Source organism: Pristiophorus japonicus, chromosome 24, assembly GCF_044704955.1.
Source record: "Pristiophorus japonicus isolate sPriJap1 chromosome 24, sPriJap1.hap1, whole genome shotgun sequence".
Classification (NCBI taxonomy): Eukaryota; Metazoa; Chordata; class Chondrichthyes; family Pristiophoridae; genus Pristiophorus; species Pristiophorus japonicus.
Genome location: NC_092000.1, coordinates 1,127,661 through 1,151,093, shown reverse-complemented (window position 1 = coordinate 1,151,093; position 23,433 = coordinate 1,127,661). Strand labels below are relative to the sequence as shown.

Here is a 23,433-nt window from a genome sequence, read left to right as displayed (position 1 = left end):
CATGGCAAGAGATTTCTTTATCAATTGAGAAGTTTTGCTGAATGGCTAAGTCCACGATGCAGGACACCACTAAGGTACAGAAGGGTAAGAGAGGTAATGAGGTAATGTAGAAAGTAGTGATTAGGTGATACCTTGCGTTTACCTAGCCGTGGCTCAGTGGGTAGCACTTCCGCCTGATCAGAAGGTTGTGGGTTCAAGTCCCACTCCACAATATCTAGGCTGGCATTCCAGTGCCATACTGAGGGAGCCCTCCGCTGCACTGTCGGAGGTGCCATCTTTCGGATGAGCCGTTAAGCCGAGAGCCCTGCTGCCCCCTCAGGTGGAGATAAAAGATCCTATGGCACTATTTTGAAGAAGAGCAGGGGAATTCTCCCCAGATTGCTGGTCAATATTTATCCCTCAATCAACATAACAAAAACAGACTATCTGGTCATTATCACATTGCAGTTTTTGGGAGCTTGCTGTGTACAAATTGGCTGCCGCGTTTCCCACATTACAACAGTGACTCTACTTTAGAAGTACTTCATTGGCTGTAAAGTACTTTGAGATGTCCAGTGGTTGCTATATAAGTCCAAGTCTTTCTCTTTCTTTATAGAAAGGATAGATTGCACAACGATTATGAAAAGAAAATCCTGGGAATTTCCTGTAATCCTCAGGGATTTTTCTAATTTTGCTTCTCAGCATTTCCAATTACTGGGACAATTATCCAGACAATGTTCACACACCAGATTTGCAACACATGTAAGAATTGCTTCTTCTTTTGTCTAGTCCCCACCCAGTCTTGCTTTGACTGCTTTGGGGGAATGGGACGAGCTGAAGTGCTCTTGCTGAGAGCCAGCACGGGCTCGACGGGCCGAATGGCCTCCTTCTGTGCTGTAACCGTTCTATGATTCTGATTAGCTTGTTTTGCTGAGGAGTGAATCGATACAGCAATCAGCTCCTGCTGTGGGGGAACACAGTGTGAGCTGCTTTCACTGCCACCAGTGTTGGGTGAATCAAGGTGCGAGGAGTTAATGCTGTGGAACAGAATGCAGTAACAACAACTCGTATTTATATAGTGCCTTTAACGTAGGGAAACGTCCCAAGGCGCTTCACAGGAGTATTATGAGGCTAAATATTTGACACCGAGCCACATAAGGAGAAATTAGGGCAGGTTTTCAGGAGCGTCTTAAAGGTAAAAGAGAGTTAGAGAGGCGGAGAGCTTTGCGGAGGGAGTTCCAGAGTTTGGGGAATAGCAACAGAAGGCACAGCCACCAATGATTGAGCGATTATAATCAGCGATACTCAAGAGATAGAATTAGAGGAGTGGAGACGTCTCGGGACGGGGGCGGGGAGGTGCGGTTGTGGGCCTGAAGGAGATTACAGAGATAGGGAGGGGGCGAGGGCCATGGAGGGATTGGAAAACAAGGATGAGAATTTTGAAATTGAGGCATTGATTAAACAGGAGCCAATGTAAATCAGTGAGCACAGGGGTGATGAGTGAGCGAGGGGCAACATGTAGATGAGAAATAGGAGGGGGCCACGGATAGATCCTTGGTGGACACTAGAGGCAATGAGTGGGGTGGGAAGAGAGGCCGTTGCAGGTGATTCTCTGACTATGATTAGATAGATAAGAATGGAACCAGGCGAGTGCAATCCCACCCAGCTGGACGGGAGTGGAGAGACGTTGGAGAAGGATAGAGTGGTCAACCGTGTCAAAGGCTGCAGACACGTCCAGAAGGACGAGGGGGAATAGTTTGCCTTTGTCACAGTCACAAAGGATGTAATTTGTGACTTTGATGAGAGCCGCTTTGGTACTATGGCAGGCGCGGAAACTGGATTGGAGGGATTCAAACATGGATGCGGCAAAGATAGACACAGATTTGGGAGGCGACAACACGTTCAATGACTCGAGAGGAAAGGGAGGTTGGAGATGGGGCGGTAGTTCACAAGGATGGAGAGGTCAAGGGTTATCTTTGTGAGGAGGGGTGATGACAGCAGATTTGAGAGAGAGGGGACAGTACTTGAGGAGAGAGGTCAATGTCAGCTAACCATCATCATCATAGGCAGTCCCTCGAAGCGAGGATGACTTGCTTCCACGCCAAAATGGAATGAGTTCACAGGTGTTTCAATGAAGGACCTAATATTCCAGGTCCTGAACTGCATCCTGAAGGGTGGAAGATGCCTGTGCGTGGATTTTATTAACGTGTGGTGACTGTTGCACACCAGCCACCACACAGGCTTGACAGAGCTGGGTCTTGGCCCAGTGGCAAGGATTATCCAAGATGACTGGAGACCTGCTCTGATGCTAGAAAAGGAGTTTGGATGGTCAACAGTTTGGTGAGAATAGGGTCAAGGGAGCAGGAAGCGGGTCTCATGGACAAGATGAGCTCGGACATGTCATGAGGGAGATCAGAGAGAAACTAGAGACAGATGCGAGGTCAGGGCTAGGGCTTAGGAGGAAGTTTGGCCCGGTCGGCTAGGGGAAACATAGAAACATAGAAAATAGGTGCAGGTGCAGGCCATTCGGCCCTTCTAGCCTGCACCGCCATTCAATGAGTTCATGGCTGAACATTCAACTTCAGTACCCCATTCCTGCTTTCTCGCCATACCTCTTGATCACCCTAGTAGTAAGGACCTCATCTAACTCCTTTTTGAATATATTTAGTGAATTGGCCTCAACAACTTTCTGTGGTAGAGAATTCCACAGGTTCACCACTCTCTGGGTGAAGAAGTTCCTCCGCATCTCGGTCCTAAATGGCTTACCCCTTATCCTTAGACTGTGACCTCTGGTTCTGGACTTCCCCAACATTGGGAACATTCTTCCTGCATCTAACCTGTCTAACCCCGTCAGAATTTTAAATGTTTCTATGAGGTCCCCTCTCATTCTTCTGAACTCCAGTGAATACAAGCCCAGTTGATCCAGTCTTTCTTGATAGGTCAGTCCCGCCATCCCGGGAATCAGTCTGGTGAACCTTCGCTGCACTCCCTCAATAGCAAGAATGTCCTTCCTCAGGTTAGGAGACCAAAACTGTACACAATACTCCAGGTGTGGCCTCACCAAGGCCCTGTACAACTGTAGCAACACCTCCCTGCCCCTGTACTCAAATCCCCTTGCTATGAAGGCCAACATGCCATTTGCTTTCTTAACCACCTGCTGCACCTGCATGCCAACCTTCAATGACTGATGTACCACGACACCCAGGTCTCTTTGCACCTCCCCTTTTCCTAATCTGTCACCATTCAGATAATAGTCTGTCTCTCTGTTTTTACCACCAAAGTGGATAACCTCACATTTATCCACATTATACTTCATCTGCCATGCATTTGCCCACTCACCTAACCTATCCAAGTCGCTCTGCAGCCTCACAGCATCCTCCTCGCAGCTCACACTGCCACCCAACTTAGTGTCATCCGCAAATTTGGAGATACTACATTTAATCCCCTCATCTAAATCATTAATGTACAGTGTAAACAGCTGGGGCCTCAGCACAGAACCTTGCGGTACCCCACTAGTCACTGCCTGCCATTCTGAAAAGTACCCATTTACTCCTACTCTTTGCTTCCTGTCTGACAACCAGTTCTCAATCCATGTCAGCACACTACCCCCAATCCCATGTGCTCTAACTTTGCACATCAATCTCTTGTGTGGGACCTTGTCGAACGCCTTCTGAAAGTCCAAATATACCACATCAACTGGTTCTCCCTTGTCCACTCTACTGGAAACATCCTCAAAAAATTCCAGAAGATTTGTCAAACATGATTTCCCTTTCACAAATCCATGCTGACTTGGACCTATCATGTCACCTCTTTCCAAATGCACTGCTATGACATCCTTAATAATTGATTCCATCATTTTACCCACTACCGATGTCAGGCTGACCGGTCTATAATTCCCTGTTTTCTCTCTCCCTCCTTTTTTAAAAAGTGGGGTTACATTGGCTACCCTCCACTCTATAGAAACTGATCCAGAGTCAATGGAATGTTGGAAAATGACTGTCAATGCATCCACTATTTCCAAGGCCACCTCCTTAAGTACTCTGGGATGCAGTCCATCAGGCCCTGGGGATTTATCGGCCTTCAATCCTATCAATTTCCCCAACACAATTTCCCGGCTAATAAGGATTTCCCTCAGTTCCTCCTCCTTACTAGACCCCCCGACCCCTTTTATAACCGGAAGGAAGGGAAGAGGCGGCTGAATGGATGGTCTCAATCTTAAGAGACAAAGGAGCTCATGAGCTCCTCACACATTATCAGAGGTGAGGGTGGAGACAGGGGAGAGGGGTTTAAGAAGACAGTTAGCAGTGGGGAATAGACCCGCTGAGTATTTCCTGCATTTTCTGTTTCTAATACAGAATGGGAAGCTGGCTGGAGAGGAGAAGCAATATTCTGACAAATAAATTCATGGCAAGAGATTTCTTTATCAATTGAGAAGTTTTGCTGAATGGCTAAGTCCACGATGCAGGACACCACTAAGGTACAGAAGGGTAAGAGAGGTAATGAGGTAATGTAGAAAGTAGTGATTAGGTGATACCTTGCGTTTACCTAGCCGTGGCTCAGTGGGTAGCACTTCCGCCTGATCAGAAGGTTGTGGGTTCAAGTCCCACTCCACAATATCTAGGCTGGCATTCCAGTGCCATACTGAGGGAGCCCTCCGCTGCACTGTCGGAGGTGCCATCTTTCGGATGAGCCGTTAAGCCGAGAGCCCTGCTGCCCCCTCAGGTGGAGATAAAAGATCCTATGGCACTATTTTGAAGAAGAACAGGGGAATTCTCCCCAGATTGCTGGTCAATATTTATCCCTCAATCAACATAACAAAAACAGACTATCTGGTCATTATCACATTGCAGTTTTTGGGAGCTTGCTGTGTACAAATTGGCTGCCGCGTTTCCCACATTACAACAGTGACTCTACTTTAGAAGTACTTCATTGGCTGTAAAGTACTTTGAGATGTCCAGTGGTTGCTATATAAGTCCAAGTCTTTCTCTTTCTTTATAGAAAGGATAGATTGCACAACGATTATGAAAAGAAAATCCTGGGAATTTCCTGTAATCCTCAGGGATTTTTCTAATTTTGCTTCTCAGCATTTCCAATTACTGGGACAATTATCCAGACAATGTTCACACACCAGATTTGCAACACATGTAAGAATTGCTTCTTCTTTTGTCTAGTCCCCACCCAGTCTTGCTTTGACTGCTTTGGGGGAATGGGACGAGCTGAAGTGCTCTTGCTGAGAGCCAGCACGGGCTCGACGGGCCGAATGGCCTCCTTCTGTGCTGTAACCGTTCTATGATTCTGATTAGCTTGTTTTGCTGAGGAGTGAATCGATACAGCAATCAGCTCCTGCTGTGGGGGAACACAGTGTGAGCTGCTTTCACTGCCACCAGTGTTGGGTGAATCAAGGTGCGAGGAGTTAATGCTGTGGAACAGAATGCAGTAACAACAACTCGTATTTATATAGTGCCTTTAACGTAGGGAAACGTCCCAAGGCGCTTCACAGGAGTATTATGAGGCTAAATATTTGACACCGAGCCACATAAGGAGAAATTAGGGCAGGTTTTCAGGAGCGTCTTAAAGGTAAAAGAGAGTTAGAGAGGCGGAGAGCTTTGCGGAGGGAGTTCCAGAGTTTGGGGAATAGCAACAGAAGGCACAGCCACCAATGATTGAGCGATTATAATCAGCGATACTCAAGAGATAGAATTAGAGGAGTGGAGACGTCTCGGGACGGGGGCGGGGAGGTGCGGTTGTGGGCCTGAAGGAGATTACAGAGATAGGGAGGGGGCGAGGGCCATGGAGGGATTGGAAAACAAGGATGAGAATTTTGAAATTGAGGCATTGATTAAACGGGAGCCAATCAGTGAGCACAGGGGTGATGAGTGAGCGAGGGGCAACATGTAGATGAGAAATAGGAGGGGGCCACGGATAGATCCTTGGTGGACACTAGAGGCAATGAGTGGGGTGGGAAGAGAGGCCGTTGCAGGTGATTCTCTGACTATGATTAGATAGATAAGAATGGAACCAGGCGAGTGCAATCCCACCCAGCTGGACGGGAGTGGAGAGACGTTGGAGAAGGATAGAGTGGTCAACCGTGTCAAAGGCTGCAGACACGTCCAGAAGGACGAGGGGGAATAGTTTGCCTTTGTCACAGTCACAAAGGATGTAATTTGTGACTTTGATGAGAGCCGCTTTGGTACTATGGCAGGCGCGGAAACTGGATTGGAGGGATTCAAACATGGATGCGGCAAAGATAGACACAGATTTGGGAGGCGACAACACGTTCAATGACTCGAGAGGAAAGGGAGGTTGGAGATGGGGCGGTAGTTCACAAGGATGGAGAGGTCAAGGGTTATCTTTGTGAGGAGGGGTGATGACAGCAGATTTGAGAGAGAGGGGACAGTACTTGAGGAGAGAGGTCAATGTCAGCTAACCATCATCATCATAGGCAGTCCCTCGAAGCGAGGATGACTTGCTTCCACGCCAAAATGGAATGAGTTCACAGGTGTTTCAATGAAGGACCTAATATTCCAGGTCCTGAACTGCATCCTGAAGGGTGGAAGATGCCTGTGCGTGGATTTTATTAACGTGTGGTGACTGTTGCACACCAGCCACCACACAGGCTTGACAGAGCTGGGTCTTGGCCCAGTGGCAAGGATTATCCAAGATGACTGGAGACCTGCTCTGATGCTAGAAAAGGAGTTTGGATGGTCAACAGTTTGGTGAGAATAGGGTCAAGGGAGCAGGAAGCGGGTCTCATGGACAAGATGAGCTCGGACATGTCATGAGGGAGATCAGAGAGAAACTAGAGACAGATGCGAGGTCAGGGCTAGGGCTTAGGAGGAAGTTTGGCCCGGTCGGCTAGGGGAAACATAGAAACATAGAAAATAGGTGCAGGTGCAGGCCATTCGGCCCTTCTAGCCTGCACCGCCATTCAATGAGTTCATGGCTGAACATTCAACTTCAGTACCCCATTCCTGCTTTCTCGCCATACCTCTTGATCACCCTAGTAGTAAGGACCTCATCTAACTCCTTTTTGAATATATTTAGTGAATTGGCCTCAACAACTTTCTGTGGTAGAGAATTCCACAGGTTCACCACTCTCTGGGTGAAGAAGTTCCTCCGCATCTCGGTCCTAAATGGCTTACCCCTTATCCTTAGACTGTGACCTCTGGTTCTGGACTTCCCCAACATTGGGAACATTCTTCCTGCATCTAACCTGTCTAACCCCGTCAGAATTTTAAATGTTTCTATGAGGTCCCCTCTCATTCTTCTGAACTCCAGTGAATACAAGCCCAGTTGATCCAGTCTTTCTTGATAGGTCAGTCCCGCCATCCCGGGAATCAGTCTGGTGAACCTTCGCTGCACTCCCTCAATAGCAAGAATGTCCTTCCTCAGGTTAGGAGACCAAAACTGTACACAATACTCCAGGTGTGGCCTCACCAAGGCCCTGTACAACTGTAGCAACACCTCCCTGCCCCTGTACTCAAATCCCCTTGCTATGAAGGCCAACATGCCATTTGCTTTCTTAACCACCTGCTGCACCTGCATGCCAACCTTCAATGACTGATGTACCACGACACCCAGGTCTCTTTGCACCTCCCCTTTTCCTAATCTGTCACCATTCAGATAATAGTCTGTCTCTCTGTTTTTACCACCAAAGTGGATAACCTCACATTTATCCACATTATACTTCATCTGCCATGCATTTGCCCACTCACCTAACCTATCCAAGTCGCTCTGCAGCCTCACAGCATCCTCCTCGCAGCTCACACTGCCACCCAACTTAGTGTCATCCGCAAATTTGGAGATACTACATTTAATCCCCTCATCTAAATCATTAATGTACAGTGTAAACAGCTGGGGCCTCAGCACAGAACCTTGCGGTACCCCACTAGTCACTGCCTGCCATTCTGAAAAGTACCCATTTACTCCTACTCTTTGCTTCCTGTCTGACAACCAGTTCTCAATCCATGTCAGCACACTACCCCCAATCCCATGTGCTCTAACTTTGCACATCAATCTCTTGTGTGGGACCTTGTCGAACGCCTTCTGAAAGTCCAAATATACCACATCAACTGGTTCTCCCTTGTCCACTCTACTGGAAACATCCTCAAAAAATTCCAGAAGATTTGTCAAGCATGATTTCCCTTTCACAAATCCATGCTGACTTGGACCTATCATGTCACCTCTTTCCAAATGCACTGCTATGACATCCTTAATAATTGATTCCATCATTTTACCCACTACCGATGTCAGGCTGACCGGTCTATAATTCCCTGTTTTCTCTCTCCCTCCTTTTTTAAAAAGTGGGGTTACATTGGCTACCCTCCACTCTATAGAAACTGATCCAGAGTCAATGGAATGTTGGAAAATGACTGTCAATGCATCCACTATTTCCAAGGCCACCTCCTTAAGTACTCTGGGATGCAGTCCATCAGGACCTGGGGATTTATCGGCCTTCAATCCTATCAATTTCCCCAACACAATTTCCCGGCTAATAAGGATTTCCCTCAGTTCCTCCTCCTTACTAGACCCCCCGACCCCTTTTATAACCGGAAGGAAGGGAAGAGGCGGCTGAATGGATGGTCTCAATCTTAAGAGACAAAGGAGCTCATGAGCTCCTCACACATTATCAGAGGTGAGGGTGGAGACAGGGGAGAGGGGTTTAAGAAGACAGTTAGCAGTGGGGAATAGACCCGCTGAGTATTTCCTGCATTTTCTGTTTCTAATACAGAATGGGAAGCTGGCTGGAGAGGAGAAGCAATATTCTGACAAATAAATTCATGGCAAGAGATTTCTTTATCAATTGAGAAGTTTTGCTGAATGGCTAAGTCCACGATGCAGGACACCACTAAGGTACAGAAGGGTAAGAGAGGTAATGAGGTAATGTAGAAAGTAGTGATTAGGTGATACCTTGCGTTTACCTAGCCGTGGCTCAGTGGGTAGCACTTCCGCCTGATCAGAAGGTTGTGGGTTCAAGTCCCACTCCACAATATCTAGGCTGGCATTCCAGTGCCATACTGAGGGAGCCCTCCGCTGCACTGTCGGAGGTGCCATCTTTCGGATGAGCCGTTAAGCCGAGAGCCCTGCTGCCCCCTCAGGTGGAGATAAAAGATCCTATGGCACTATTTTGAAGAAGAGCAGGGGAATTCTCCCCAGATTGCTGGTCAATATTTATCCCTCAATCAACATAACAAAAACAGACTATCTGGTCATTATCACATTGCAGTTTTTGGGAGCTTGCTGTGTACAAATTGGCTGCCGCGTTTCCCACATTACAACAGTGACTCTACTTTAGAAGTACTTCATTGGCTGTAAAGTACTTTGAGATGTCCAGTGGTTGCTATATAAGTCCAAGTCTTTCTCTTTCTTTATAGAAAGGATAGATTGCACAACGATTATGAAAAGAAAATCCTGGGAATTTCCTGTAATCCTCAGGGATTTTTCTAATTTTGCTTCTCAGCATTTCCAATTACTGGGACAATTATCCAGACAATGTTCACACACCAGATTTGCAACACATGTAAGAATTGCTTCTTCTTTTGTCTAGTCCCCACCCAGTCTTGCTTTGACTGCTTTGGGGGAATGGGACGAGCTGAAGTGCTCTTGCTGAGAGCCAGCACGGGCTCGACGGGCCGAATGGCCTCCTTCTGTGCTGTAACCGTTCTATGATTCTGATTAGCTTGTTTTGCTGAGGAGTGAATCGATACAGCAATCAGCTCCTGCTGTGGGGGAACACAGTGTGAGCTGCTTTCACTGCCACCAGTGTTGGGTGAATCAAGGTGCGAGGAGTTAATGCTGTGGAACAGAATGCAGTAACAACAACTCGTATTTATATAGTGCCTTTAACGTAGGGAAACGTCCCAAGGCGCTTCACAGGAGTATTATGAGGCTAAATATTTGACACCGAGCCACATAAGGAGAAATTAGGGCAGGTTTTCAGGAGCGTCTTAAAGGTAAAAGAGAGTTAGAGAGGCGGAGAGCTTTGCGGAGGGAGTTCCAGAGCTTGGGGAATAGCAACAGAAGGCACAGCCACCAATGATTGAGCGATTATAATCAGCGATACTCAAGAGATAGAATTAGAGGAGTGGAGACGTCTCGGGACGGGGGCGGGGAGGTGCGGTTGTGGGCCTGAAGGAGATTACAGAGATAGGGAGGGGGCGAGGGCCATGGAGGGATTGGAAAACAAGGATGAGAATTTTGAAATTGAGGCATTGATTAAACGGGAGCCAATCAGTGAGCACAGGGGTGATGAGTGAGCGAGGGGCAACATGTAGATGAGAAATAGGAGGGGGCCACGGATAGATCCTTGGTGGACACTAGAGGCAATGAGTGGGGTGGGAAGAGAGGCCGTTGCAGGTGATTCTCTGACTATGATTAGATAGATAAGAATGGAACCAGGCGAGTGCAATCCCACCCAGCTGGACGGGAGTGGAGAGACGTTGGAGAAGGATAGAGTGGTCAACCGTGTCAAAGGCTGCAGACACGTCCAGAAGGACGAGGGGGAATAGTTTGCCTTTGTCACAGTCACAAAGGATGTAATTTGTGACTTTGATGAGAGCCGCTTTGGTACTATGGCAGGCGCGGAAACTGGATTGGAGGGATTCAAACATGGATGCGGCAAAGATAGACACAGATTTGGGAGGCGACAACACGTTCAATGACTCGAGAGGAAAGGGAGGTTGGAGATGGGGCGGTAGTTCACAAGGATGGAGAGGTCAAGGGTTATCTTTGTGAGGAGGGGTGATGACAGCAGATTTGAGAGAGAGGGGACAGTACTTGAGGAGAGAGGTCAATGTCAGCTAACCATCATCATCATAGGCAGTCCCTCGAAGCGAGGATGACTTGCTTCCACGCCAAAATGGAATGAGTTCACAGGTGTTTCAATGAAGGACCTAATATTCCAGGTCCTGAACTGCATCCTGAAGGGTGGAAGATGCCTGTGCGTGGATTTTATTAACGTGTGGTGACTGTTGCACACCAGCCACCACACAGGCTTGACAGAGCTGGGTCTTGGCCCAGTGGCAAGGATTATCCAAGATGACTGGAGACCTGCTCTGATGCTAGAAAAGGAGTTTGGATGGTCAACAGTTTGGTGAGAATAGGGTCAAGGGAGCAGGAAGCGGGTCTCATGGACAAGATGAGCTCGGACATGTCATGAGGGAGATCAGAGAGAAACTAGAGACAGATGCGAGGTCAGGGCTAGGGCTTAGGAGGAAGTTTGGCCCGGTCGGCTAGGGGAAACATAGAAACATAGAAAATAGGTGCAGGTGCAGGCCATTCGGCCCTTCTAGCCTGCACCGCCATTCAATGAGTTCATGGCTGAACATTCAACTTCAGTACCCCATTCCTGCTTTCTCGCCATACCTCTTGATCACCCTAGTAGTAAGGACCTCATCTAACTCCTTTTTGAATATATTTAGTGAATTGGCCTCAACAACTTTCTGTGGTAGAGAATTCCACAGGTTCACCACTCTCTGGGTGAAGAAGTTCCTCCGCATCTCGGTCCTAAATGGCTTACCCCTTATCCTTAGACTGTGACCTCTGGTTCTGGACTTCCCCAACATTGGGAACATTCTTCCTGCATCTAACCTGTCTAACCCCGTCAGAATTTTAAATGTTTCTATGAGGTCCCCTCTCATTCTTCTGAACTCCAGTGAATACAAGCCCAGTTGATCCAGTCTTTCTTGATAGGTCAGTCCCGCCATCCCGGGAATCAGTCTGGTGAACCTTCGCTGCACTCCCTCAATAGCAAGAATGTCCTTCCTCAGGTTAGGAGACCAAAACTGTACACAATACTCCAGGTGTGGCCTCACCAAGGCCCTGTACAACTGTAGCAACACCTCCCTGCCCCTGTACTCAAATCCCCTTGCTATGAAGGCCAACATGCCATTTGCTTTCTTAACCACCTGCTGCACCTGCATGCCAACCTTCAATGACTGATGTACCACGACACCCAGGTCTCTTTGCACCTCCCCTTTTCCTAATCTGTCACCATTCAGATAATAGTCTGTCTCTCTGTTTTTACCACCAAAGTGGATAACCTCACATTTATCCACATTATACTTCATCTGCCATGCATTTGCCCACTCACCTAACCTATCCAAGTCGCTCTGCAGCCTCACAGCATCCTCCTCGCAGCTCACACTGCCACCCAACTTAGTGTCATCCGCAAATTTGGAGATACTACATTTAATCCCCTCATCTAAATCATTAATGTACAGTGTAAACAGCTGGGGCCTCAGCACAGAACCTTGCGGTACCCCACTAGTCACTGCCTGCCATTCTGAAAAGTACCCATTTACTCCTACTCTTTGCTTCCTGTCTGACAACCAGTTCTCAATCCATGTCAGCACACTACCCCCAATCCCATGTGCTCTAACTTTGCACATCAATCTCTTGTGTGGGACCTTGTCGAACGCCTTCTGAAAGTCCAAATATACCACATCAACTGGTTCTCCCTTGTCCACTCTACTGGAAACATCCTCAAAAAATTCCAGAAGATTTGTCAAGCATGATTTCCCTTTCACAAATCCATGCTGACTTGGACCTATCATGTCACCTCTTTCCAAATGCACTGCTATGACATCCTTAATAATTGATTCCATCATTTTACCCACTACCGATGTCAGGCTGACCGGTCTATAATTCCCTGTTTTCTCTCTCCCTCCTTTTTTAAAAAGTGGGGTTACATTGGCTACCCTCCACTCTATAGAAACTGATCCAGAGTCAATGGAATGTTGGAAAATGACTGTCAATGCATCCACTATTTCCAAGGCCACCTCCTTAAGTACTCTGGGATGCAGTCCATCAGGCCCTGGGGATTTATCGGCCTTCAATCCTATCAATTTCCCCAACACAATTTCCCGGCTAATAAGGATTTCCCTCAGTTCCTCCTCCTTACTAGACCCCCCGACCCCTTTTATAACCGGAAGGAAGGGAAGAGGCGGCTGAATGGATGGTCTCAATCTTAAGAGACAAAGGAGCTCATGAGCTCCTCACACATTATCAGAGGTGAGGGTGGAGACAGGGGAGAGGGGTTTAAGAAGACAGTTAGCAGTGGGGAATAGACCCGCTGAGTATTTCCTGCATTTTCTGTTTCTAATACAGAATGGGAAGCTGGCTGGAGAGGAGAAGCAATATTCTGACAAATAAATTCATGGCAAGAGATTTCTTTATCAATTGAGAAGTTTTGCTGAATGGCTAAGTCCACGATGCAGGACACCACTAAGGTACAGAAGGGTAAGAGAGGTAATGAGGTAATGTAGAAAGTAGTGATTAGGTGATACCTTGCGTTTACCTAGCCGTGGCTCAGTGGGTAGCACTTCCGCCTGATCAGAAGGTTGTGGGTTCAAGTCCCACTCCACAATATCTAGGCTGGCATTCCAGTGCCATACTGAGGGAGCCCTCCGCTGCACTGTCGGAGGTGCCATCTTTTGGATGAGCCGTTAAGCCGAGAGCCCTGCTGCCCCCTCAGGTGGAGATAAAAGATCCTATGGCACTATTTTGAAGAAGAGCAGGGGAATTCTCCCCAGATTGCTGGTCAATATTTATCCCTCAATCAACATAACAAAAACAGACTATCTGGTCATTATCACATTGCAGTTTTTGGGAGCTTGCTGTGTACAAATTGGCTGCCGCGTTTCCCACATTACAACAGTGACTCTACTTTAGAAGTACTTCATTGGCTGTAAAGTACTTTGAGATGTCCAGTGGTTGCTATATAAGTCCAAGTCTTTCTCTTTCTTTATAGAAAGGATAGATTGCACAACGATTATGAAAAGAAAATCCTGGGAATTTCCTGTAATCCTCAGGGATTTTTCTAATTTTGCTTCTCAGCATTTCCAATTACTGGGACAATTATCCAGACAATGTTCACACACCAGATTTGCAACACATGTAAGAATTGCTTCTTCTTTTGTCTAGTCCCCACCCAGTCTTGCTTTGACTGCTTTGGGGGAATGGGACGAGCTGAAGTGCTCTTGCTGAGAGCCAGCACGGGCTCGACGGGCCGAATGGCCTCCTTCTGTGCTGTAACCGTTCTATGATTCTGATTAGCTTGTTTTGCTGAGGAGTGAATCGATACAGCAATCAGCTCCTGCTGTGGGGGAACACAGTGTGAGCTGCTTTCACTGCCACCAGTGTTGGGTGAATCAAGGTGCGAGGAGTTAATGCTGTGGAACAGAATGCAGTAACAACAACTCGTATTTATATAGTGCCTTTAACGTAGGGAAACGTCCCAAGGCGCTTCACAGGAGTATTATGAGGCTAAATATTTGACACCGAGCCACATAAGGAGAAATTAGGGCAGGTTTTCAGGAGCGTCTTAAAGGTAAAAGAGAGTTAGAGAGGCGGAGAGCTTTGCGGAGGGAGTTCCAGAGCTTGGGGAATAGCAACAGAAGGCACAGCCACCAATGATTGAGCGATTATAATCAGCGATACTCAAGAGATAGAATTAGAGGAGTGGAGACGTCTCGGGACGGGGGCGGGGAGGTGCGGTTGTGGGCCTGAAGGAGATTACAGAGATAGGGAGGGGGCGAGGGCCATGGAGGGATTGGAAAACAAGGATGAGAATTTTGAAATTGAGGCATTGATTAAACGGGAGCCAATCAGTGAGCACAGGGGTGATGAGTGAGCGAGGGGCAACATGTAGATGAGAAATAGGAGGGGGCCACGGATAGATCCTTGGTGGACACCAGAGGCAATGAGTGGGGTGGGAAGAGAGGCCGTTGCAGGTGATTCTCTGGCTATGATTAGATAGATAAGAATGGAACCAGGCGAGTGCAGTCCCACCCAGCTGGACGGGAGTGGAGAGACGTTGGAGAAGGATAGAGTGGTCAACCGTGTCAAAGACTGCAGATACGTCAAGAAGGACGAGGGGGAATAGTTTGCCTTTGTCACAGTCACAAAGGATGTAATTTGTGACTTTGATGAGAGCCGCTTTGGTACTATGGCAGGCGCGGAAACTGGATTGGAGGGATTCAAACATGGATGCGGCAAAGATAGACACAGATTTGGGAGGCGACAACACGTTCAATGACTCGAGAGGAAAGGGAGGTTGGAGATGGGGCGGTAGTTCACAAGGATGGAGAGGTCAAGGGTTATCTTTGTGAGGAGGGGTGATGACAGCAGATTTGAGAGAGAGGGGACAGTACTTGAGGAGAGAGGTCAATGTCAGCTAACCATCATCATCATAGGCAGTCCCTCGAAGCGAGGATGACTTGCTTCCACGCCAAAATGGAATGAGTTCACAGGTGTTTCAATGAAGGACCTAATATTCCAGGTCCTGAACTGCATCCTGAAGGGTGGAAGATGCCTGTGCGTGGATTTTATTAACGTGTGGTGACTGTTGCACACCAGCCACCACACAGGCTTGACAGAGCTGGGTCTTGGCCCAGTGGCAAGGATTATCCAAGATGACTGGAGACCTGCTCTGATGCCAGAAAAGGAGGTTGAATGGTCAGCAGTTTGGTGAGAATAGGGTCAAGGGAGCAGGAAGCGGGTCTCATGGACAAGATGAGCTCGGAGTGGTCATGAGGGAGATCAGAGAGAAACTGGAGAAAGATGCGATGTCAGGGCTAGGGCTTAGGAGGAAGTTTGGCCTGGTGGGCTTGGGGAAGGAAGGGAAGAGGCGGCTGAATGGATGGTCTTAATCTTAAGAGACAAAGGAGCTGATGAGCTCCTCACACATTATCGGAGGTGAGGGTGGAGACAGGGGAGAGGGGTTTAAGAAGACGGTTAGTCGTGGGGAATAGAAGCCGGGTTTGATCTTTGCATCCCAGAATGATTCTGGAATAGTGAGCAGTTTTGAGAGATGAGAGCAGGACCCAATAATGCTTTATGTGGTCCAGCTAGATCTGGCGGTGAATGGCTAAACCAGTTGTCCGCCATATCCGTTTAAGTCTGCGCCCCTTCGACTTAAGGGCGCGAAGATGAGGGCTGTATCGGGGGTATGGCCTGGGTGAGAGGAGTAATTATTTTAATAGGGACTAGGGAATCAAAGATGCTGGTGAGGGTGTGATTGAGCAGATCGGTAGCTGCAGAAAGGTCATGGTGAACGGAGGTCAAAAGGCTGGACAGTTGGGAGTTATAACAGAGTCGGGAGAGAGTTTATTCCAGGGGCGGATACAGAAGGAGCGAGGGGTGGGGCGGGTGGAAGGGGGATACGGGTGGGGAGCAATACGAGGAAGTGATCAGAAATGGCCTTATCTGCGATTGACACGATGGGAGTAGCGAGGCCACGAGAAATGGCAAGGTCGAGGGGTGGCTGTAAATATGGGTTGGGAAGTTTACATGGAGGCAGAGATTTAAGGAGGAGATAGTGCCGGAGGAGTAGCGGGGCAGACCAAGGTGTGATTTAATGATGAGAGCCACACCGCCACCATGGCGGTCTGGACGGGGCAAGTGGTGGCAGGTGTAGCCAGGCGGGGAGGCTTCATTTAAAGGTAAGGTGTCATCACTCCTCAAACAGGTTTCCATCAGGACCATGTTGTTGATACCATCATCTACGATAAGCTCATGGATGGCAAGGGCCTTGTTCGCAAGCTAACGGATATTCTGCAGGGAGATGCGGAGAGGGTCGGTGATGGCCTGCGTCCACTGGGTCAGCACTGGGGGGGAGAATGCGTTGGACAGGAGGAGATTGACCAGATTAGTCCCCGGTGGGCGTGCTAGGCGGGAAGGTCGTTGAGTGTAGGATGGAACAGTTGGGGTTGCTGCTCAAAGGAGGCAGCGACAAGTGACTCGATGGACCCTCCGTAGGATGCGAGAGAGAATCAGAGGGAAGCTGTAGGCTTATCTAGGAGGGAGTCAAGCCTGGGACGCCGGCAGGAGAGTAGGAAGGTCGAAGAGTAATGAAGGATTGGGTCAGGGATTTGGGAGGGCAGAGTATCCGAGAAAGGAGGCACGACGACAGAAGAGTGCGGTCAGGCAGGGATACAGGGAAAAGGAAACGGGGGGAGGGGAAGGTGGAAAAATATTGAGTGGCTCGGGTCTGGAGCAGCACACGTGGGAAAAGCTCAGGTTACAGAGGCCTGTGTAATAGTAGTTAATGGGATACAATAGTACTTTCAAGGAGCTTGTAAGCATCAAATAATCCAGGTCCACTGACAAAACCACTGGCCGTAACAAGTCCCCCTCAACCACTGTGGCATGTTTACACATACCATTCTCACCCTGTTGCTGGCCTCTTACCCTGCTCCCCATCTCTTAATTGAGGGAGGCAGAGTAAGAGGCCAGCAACAGCACAGTGACAGCTACCTAATTGGGCCAAGTCCTGGGGAGTCTGTGGCTCCCCTTTCTGCCTCGAGCCTGGTAGCAGAAGTGATCTGTGAGCAATTTGAGGAGCAGTTTTGTGTCAGTCCGTTGCCCAGTGAGAGACAGGCAGGAAACAGGCGGCCGTTATAGCACAGAGAAATCTCACTGAAAGTCACAATAAAGCTCGAGTGAGGGTTTAATTGAAAAGCACCTGAAAACATCGATAAAGCTCAGAATTCGATACAACCGAAAAATCATTCAAAATAATCACAGAAGATCACTCAATCCAGACGTGTATTGCGATAGAACAGACAGGTACTGCAGTTTATATGCTGAGCCTATGTAGAACATTTTTTTTGCAAATATTTCTCTTGAATATCTTCAATATTGTTAAAATTGTGTCTATTATGTAAGATCTTGATCACTGTGGTTGAATATAAAAACAATACTACAAGTTAAATTAAATTATACAGCACAGGCTGCCCGACCCAATCCTGTTAAAAGAATAGAGAGCTGGACTGGCACCTTGCAACACGTGAGATTAAAGAAAAGTTAAACGGGCATGTGTGTATGTGAGTGGGAGGGGCAGTTTGTGTGTGTGTGTGTGTGTGGGCAAAGCAGTGTGTTTATGGGGGGGCAGTGAGTGTGGGAGGGGCATTGTGTGGGAGGGGCAGTGTGTGTGTGGGGGCAGTGTGTGTGTGGGAGGGGCAGTGTGTGTGGGGGGGCAGTGTGTGTGTGGGGGGGGGGCAGTGTGTGTGTGGGGGCAGTGTGTGTGTGGGAGGGGCAGTGTGTGTGGGGGGGCAGTGTGTGTGTGGGGGGGGGCAGTGTGTGTGTGGGGGCAGTGTGTGTGTGGGAGGGGCAGTGTGTGTGGGGGGGCAGTGTGTGTGTGGGGGAGGGGCAGTGTGTGTGGGGGGAGGCAGTGTGTGTGTGGGGGGGGCAGTGTGTGTGGGAGGGGCAGTGTGTGTGGGAGGGGCAGTGTGTGTGTGGAGGGGGGGCAGTGTGTGTGGGAGGGGCAGTGTGTGTGGGGGGGCAGTGTGTGTGGGGGGGGGTCCAGTGTGTGTTTGTGGGGGGGCGCAGTGTGTGTGTGGGGGGGGGCAGTGTGTGTGGGGGGGGGCAGTGTGTGTGGGGGTGGTCCAGTGTGTGTGTGGGGGGTGCAGTGTGTGTGTGGGGGGGCTGTGTGTGTGTGGGGGCAGTGTGTGTGTGGGGGGGTGCAGTGTGTGTGGGCGGGCGCAGTGTATGTGGTGGGGTACAGTGTGTGTGTGGGGGGTGCAGTGTGTGTGTGGGGGGGCTGTGTGTGTGTGGGGGCAGTGTGTGTGTGGGGGGGGCAGCAGAGTGTGTGGGGGGGGTCAGTGTGTGTGGGGGGGGGCAGTGTGTGTGAGGGCAGTGTGTGTGGGGGGGGGCAGTGTGTGTGTGGGGGCAGTGTGTGTGTGGGGGGGCAGTGTGTGTGTGGGGGGGCAGTGTGTGTGTGTGTAGGGAGGCAGTGTGTGGGGGGGGCAGTGTGTGGGGGGGGCAGTGTGTGGGGGGCAGTGTGTGTGTGGGGGTGCAGTGTGTGTGGGCGGGCGCAGTGTGTGTGGGCGGGTGCAGTGTGTGTGGTGGGGGGCAGTGTGTGTGTGGGGGGGGCAGTGTGTGTGGGGGGTGCAGTGTGTGTGGGGAGGGGCAGTGTGTGTGTGGGGGGGCAGTGTGTGTGTGTGGGGGCAGTGTGTGTGTGGGGGGGTCAGTGTGTGTGTGGGGGGGTGCAGTGTGTGTGGGCGGGTGCAGTGTGTGTGGGGGGGTGCAGTGTGTGTGGGGGGGTGCAGTGTGTGTGGGGGGTGCAGTGTGTGTGGGGGGTGCAGTGTGTGTGGGGAGGGGCAGTGTGTGTGTGGGGGGGCAGTGTGTGTGTGGGGACAGTGTGTGTGTGGGGGGTGCAGTGTGTGTGGGGAGGGGCAGTGTGTGTGTGGGGGGGTCAGTGTGTGTGGGGAGGGGCAGTGTGTGTGTGGGGGGGTCAGTGTGTGTGGGGAGGGGCAGTGTGTGTGTGGTGGGGGCAGTGTGTGTGGGGGGCAGTGTGTGTGTGGGGGGGCAATGAGTGTGTGGGAGGGGCAGTGTGTGTATGGGAGGACAGTGTGTGTGGGGGGTGCAGTGTGTGTGTGGGGGGGCAGTGCTTGTGTGGGAGGCGCTGTGTGTGTGTGGGGGGGCAGTGTGTGTGGGGAGGGGCAGTGTGTGTGTGGGGGGGTCAGTGTGTGTGTGGGGGGGCAGTGTGTGTGTGGGAGGGGCAGTGTGTGTGTGGGAGGGGCTGTGTGTGGGGGGGCAGTGAGTGTGTGGGAGGGGCAGTGTGTGTGGAGAGGCAGTGTGTGTGTGGGGGGGTCAGTGTGTGTGTGGGGGGGCAGTGTGTGTGTGGGAGGGGCAGTGTGTGTGTGGGAGGGGCTGTGTGTGGGGGGGCAGTGAGTGTGTGGGAGGGGCAGTGTGTGTGGAGAGGCAGTGTGTGTGTGGGGGGGCAGTGTGTGTGTGGGGGGGCAGTGAGTGTGTGGGAGGGACAGTGTGTGTGTGGAGGGGCAGTGTGTGTGTGGGGGGGCAGTGTGTGGGGAGGGGCAGCGTGTGTGTGGGGGGGCAGTGCGTGTGTGGGGGGGCAGTGAGTGTGTGGGAGGGGCTGTGTGTGGGCGGGGGCAGAGTGTGTGGGGGGGCAGTGTGTGTGTGGGGGGGCCAGTGTGTGTGGGGGGTGCAGTGTGTGTGTGGGGGGGCAGTGCTTGTGTGGGAGGCGCTGTGTGTGTGTGGGGGGGCAGTGTGTGTGGGGGGTGCAGTGTGTGTGTGGGGGGGCAGTGCTTGTGTGGGAGGCGCTGTGTGTGTGTGGGGGGGGGCAGTGTGTGTGGGGGGTGCAGTGTGTGTGTGGGGGGGCAGTGCCTGTGTGGGAGGGGCTGTGTGTGTGTGGGGGGGGCAGCGTGTGTATGGGGGGGCAGTGCGTGTGTGGGGGGGCAGTGTGTGGGGGGGGGGCAGTGTGTGTGGGGGTGGCACTGTGTGTGGGGGGGCAGTGTGTGTGGGGGTGGGCAGTGTGTGTGTGTGGGGGCAGTGTGTGTGGGTGGGCAGTGTGTGTGTGTGGGGGCAGTGTGTGTGGCGGTGCAGTGTGTGGGGGGGATGCAGTGCTTGTGTTGGGGGGCAGTGTGTGTGTGTGGGGGCAGTGTGTGTGGGATGGGCAGTGTGTGGGGGGGCAGTGTGTGTGTGGGGGGGCAGTGTGTGTGTGGGGGGGCAGTGTGTGTGGGGGGGGCAGTGTGTGTGGGGGGGCAGTGAGTGTGTGGGGGTCAGTGTTTGTGTGGGGGGGCAGTGTGTGTGGGGGGGCAGTGTGTGTGTGGGGGGTGCAGTGTGTGTGGGATGGGCAGTGTGTGGGGGGGGCAGTGTGTGTGGGGGGCAGTGTGTGTGTGTGGGGGGGCAGTGTGTGTGGGATGGGCAGTGTGTGGGGGGGGCAGTGTGTGTGGGGGGCAGTGTGTGTGTGGGGGGCGCAGTGTGTGTGTGGGGGGTGCAGTGTGTGTGTGGGAGGGCAGTGTGTGTGTGTGGGGGGGCAGTGTGTGTGGGATGGGCAGTGTGTGGGGGGGGCAGTGTGTGTGGGGGGCAGTGTGTGTGTGGGGGGCGCAGTGTGTGTGTGGGGGGGCAGTGTGTGTGGGGGGGTGCAGTGTGTGTGAGGGGGGGCAGTGTGTGTGGGGAGGCAGTGTGTGTGTGGGGAGGCAGTGTGTGTGGGAGGGGCAGTGTGTGTGGGGGGGGACAGTGTGTGTGTGGGGGCAGTGTGTTTGTGGGGGGGCGCAGTGTGTGTGTGGGAGGGCAGTGTGTGTGGGGGGCAGTGTGTGTGTGGGGGGACAGTGTGTGTGTGGGGGCAGTGTGTGTGTGGGGGGGCAGTGTGTGTGTGGGGGGGCAGTGTGTGTGGGGGGCAGTGTGTGTGGGGGGCAGTGTGTGTGTGGGGGGTGCAGTGTGTTTGTGGGGGGCAGTGTGTGTGTGGGGGTGCAGTGTGTGTGGGGGGGGGCAGTGTGTGTGTGGGGGGGTTCAGTGTGTGTGGGATGGAAAGTGTGTGGGGGGGCAGTGTGTGTGGGGGGCAGTGTGTGTGTGGGGGGGTGCAGTGTGTGTGTGGGAGGGCAGTGTGTGTGTGTGGGGGGGCAGTGTGTGTGGGAGGGGTGCAGTGTGTTTGTTGGGGGCAGTGTGTGTGTGGGGGGGCAGTGTGTGTGTGGGGGGGCAGTGTGTGTGTGGGGGGGCAGTGTGTGTGTGGGGGCAGTGTGTGTGGGGGGGCAGTGTGTGTGTGGGGGGGTTCAGTGTGTGTGGGATGGAAAGTGTGTGGGGGGGAAGTGTGTGTGTGTGGGAGGGCAGTGTGTGTGTGTGGGGGGGCAGTGTGTGTGGGAGGGCAGTGTGTGTGGGGGGGCAGTGTGTGTGTGGGAGGGCAGTGTGTGTGTGTGGGGGGGCAGTGTGTGTGTGGGGGGACAGTGTGTGTGTGTGGGGGGCAGTGTGTGTGGGATGGAAAGTGTGTGGGGGGGCAGTGTGTGTGGGGGGCAGTGTGTGTGTGGGGGGGTGCAGTGTGTGTGTGGGAGGGCAGTGTGTGTGTGTGGGGGGCAGTGTGTGTGTGGGTGCAGTGTGTGTGTGGGAGGGCAGTGTGTGTGTGGGGGGGCAGTGTGTGTGTGGGGGCAGTGTGTGTGGGGGGGGCAGTGTGTGTGTGGGGGGGTTCAGTGTGTGTGGGATGGAAAGTGTGTGGGGGGGAAGTGTGTGTGTGTGGGAGGGCAGTGTGTGTGTGTGGGGGGGCAGTGTGTGTGGGAGGGCAGTGTGTGTGGGGGGGCAGTGTGTGTGTGGGAGGGCAGTGTGTGTGTGTGGGGGGGCAGTGTGTGTGTGGGGGGACAGTGTGTGTGTGTGGGGGGGCAGTGTGTGTGGGGGGGCAGTGTGTGTGTGGGGGCAGTGTGTGTGGGAGGGGCAGTGTGTGTGTGGGGGCAGTGTGTGTGGGGGGGGGTGCAGTGTTTTTGTGGGGGGGGCAGTGTGTGTGTGGGAGGGGCAGTGTGTGTGGGGGGGCAGTGTGTGTGGGGGGCAGTGTGTGTGTGGGGGGGGCAGTGTGTGTGAGGGGGGCAGTGTGTGTGGGGGGGCAGTGTGTGTGAGGGGGGCAGTGTGTGTGGGGGGGTGTGCAGTGTGTGTGGGGGGGTGTGCAGTGTGTGTGTAGGGGGGCAGTGTGTGTGGGGGGGCAGTGTGTGTTGGGGGGCAGTGTGTGAGGGGGAGCAGTGTGTGTGGGTGGGCAGTGTGTGTGTGGGGGGGCAGTGTGTGTGGGGGGGCAGTGTGTGAGGGGGAGCAGTGTGTGAGGGTGGGCAGTGTGTGTGGGGGGGGGCAGTGTGTGTGTGGAGTGGGGGTAGTGTGTGTGGGGGGTGCAGTGTGTGTGGGGGGGCAGTGTGTGTGGGGGGGTCCAGTGTGTGTGTGGGGGGTGCAGTGTGTGTGGGGGGGGGCAGTGTGTGTGGGGAGGGGCAGTGTGTGTGTGGGGGGGCAGTGTGTGTGTGGGGGCAGTGTGTGTGTGGGGGGGTGCAGTGTGTGTGGGCGGGCGCAGTGTGTGTGGAGGGTGCAGTGTGTGTGGGGAGGGGCAGTGTGTGTGTGGGGGGGCAGTGTGTGTGTGGGGGCAGTGTGTGTGTGGTGGGGGCAGTGTGTGTGGGGGGCAGTGTGTGTGTGGGGGGGCAGTGTGTGTGTGGGGGCAGTGTGTGTGTGGGGGGGTCAGTGTGTGTGGGGAGGGGCAGTGTGTGTGTGGGGGGGCAGTGTGTGTGTGGGGGCAGTGTGTGTGTGGGGGGGTGCAGTGTGTGTGGGCGGGCGCAGTGTGTGTGGGGGGTGCAGTGTGTGTGGAGGGTGCAGTGTGTGTGGGGAGGGGCAGTGGGTGTGTGGGGGGGCAGTGTGTGTGTGGGGGCAGTGTGTGTGTGGGGGGGTCAGTGTGTGTGGGGAGGGGCAGTGTGTGTGTGGGGGGGCAGTGTGTGTGTGGGGGCAGTGTGTGTGTGGTGGGGGCAGTGTGTGTGGGGGGCAGTGTGTGTGTGGGGGGGCAGTGTGTGTGTGGGGGCAGTGTGTGTGTGGTGGGGGCAGTGTGTGTGGGGGGCAGTGTGTGTGTGGGGGGGCAATGAGTGTGTGGGAGGGGCAGTGTGTGTATGGGAGGGCAGTGTGTGTGTGGGAGGGGCTGTGTGTGGGGGGGCAGTGAGTGTGTGGGAGGGGCAGTGTGTGTGTGGAGAGGCAGTGTGTGTG

General features: G+C 52.4%; 1 protein-coding gene across 1 annotated transcript in view; it reads right to left on the bottom strand.

The window, feature by feature from the left end:
* The window catches only part of LOC139238004 (3',5'-cyclic-AMP phosphodiesterase 4B-like), a 505,001-nt gene that overhangs the window by 262,961 nt on the left and 218,607 nt on the right, over window positions 1-23,433 (bottom strand). The gene's annotated exons all lie outside the window — the stretch shown is intronic.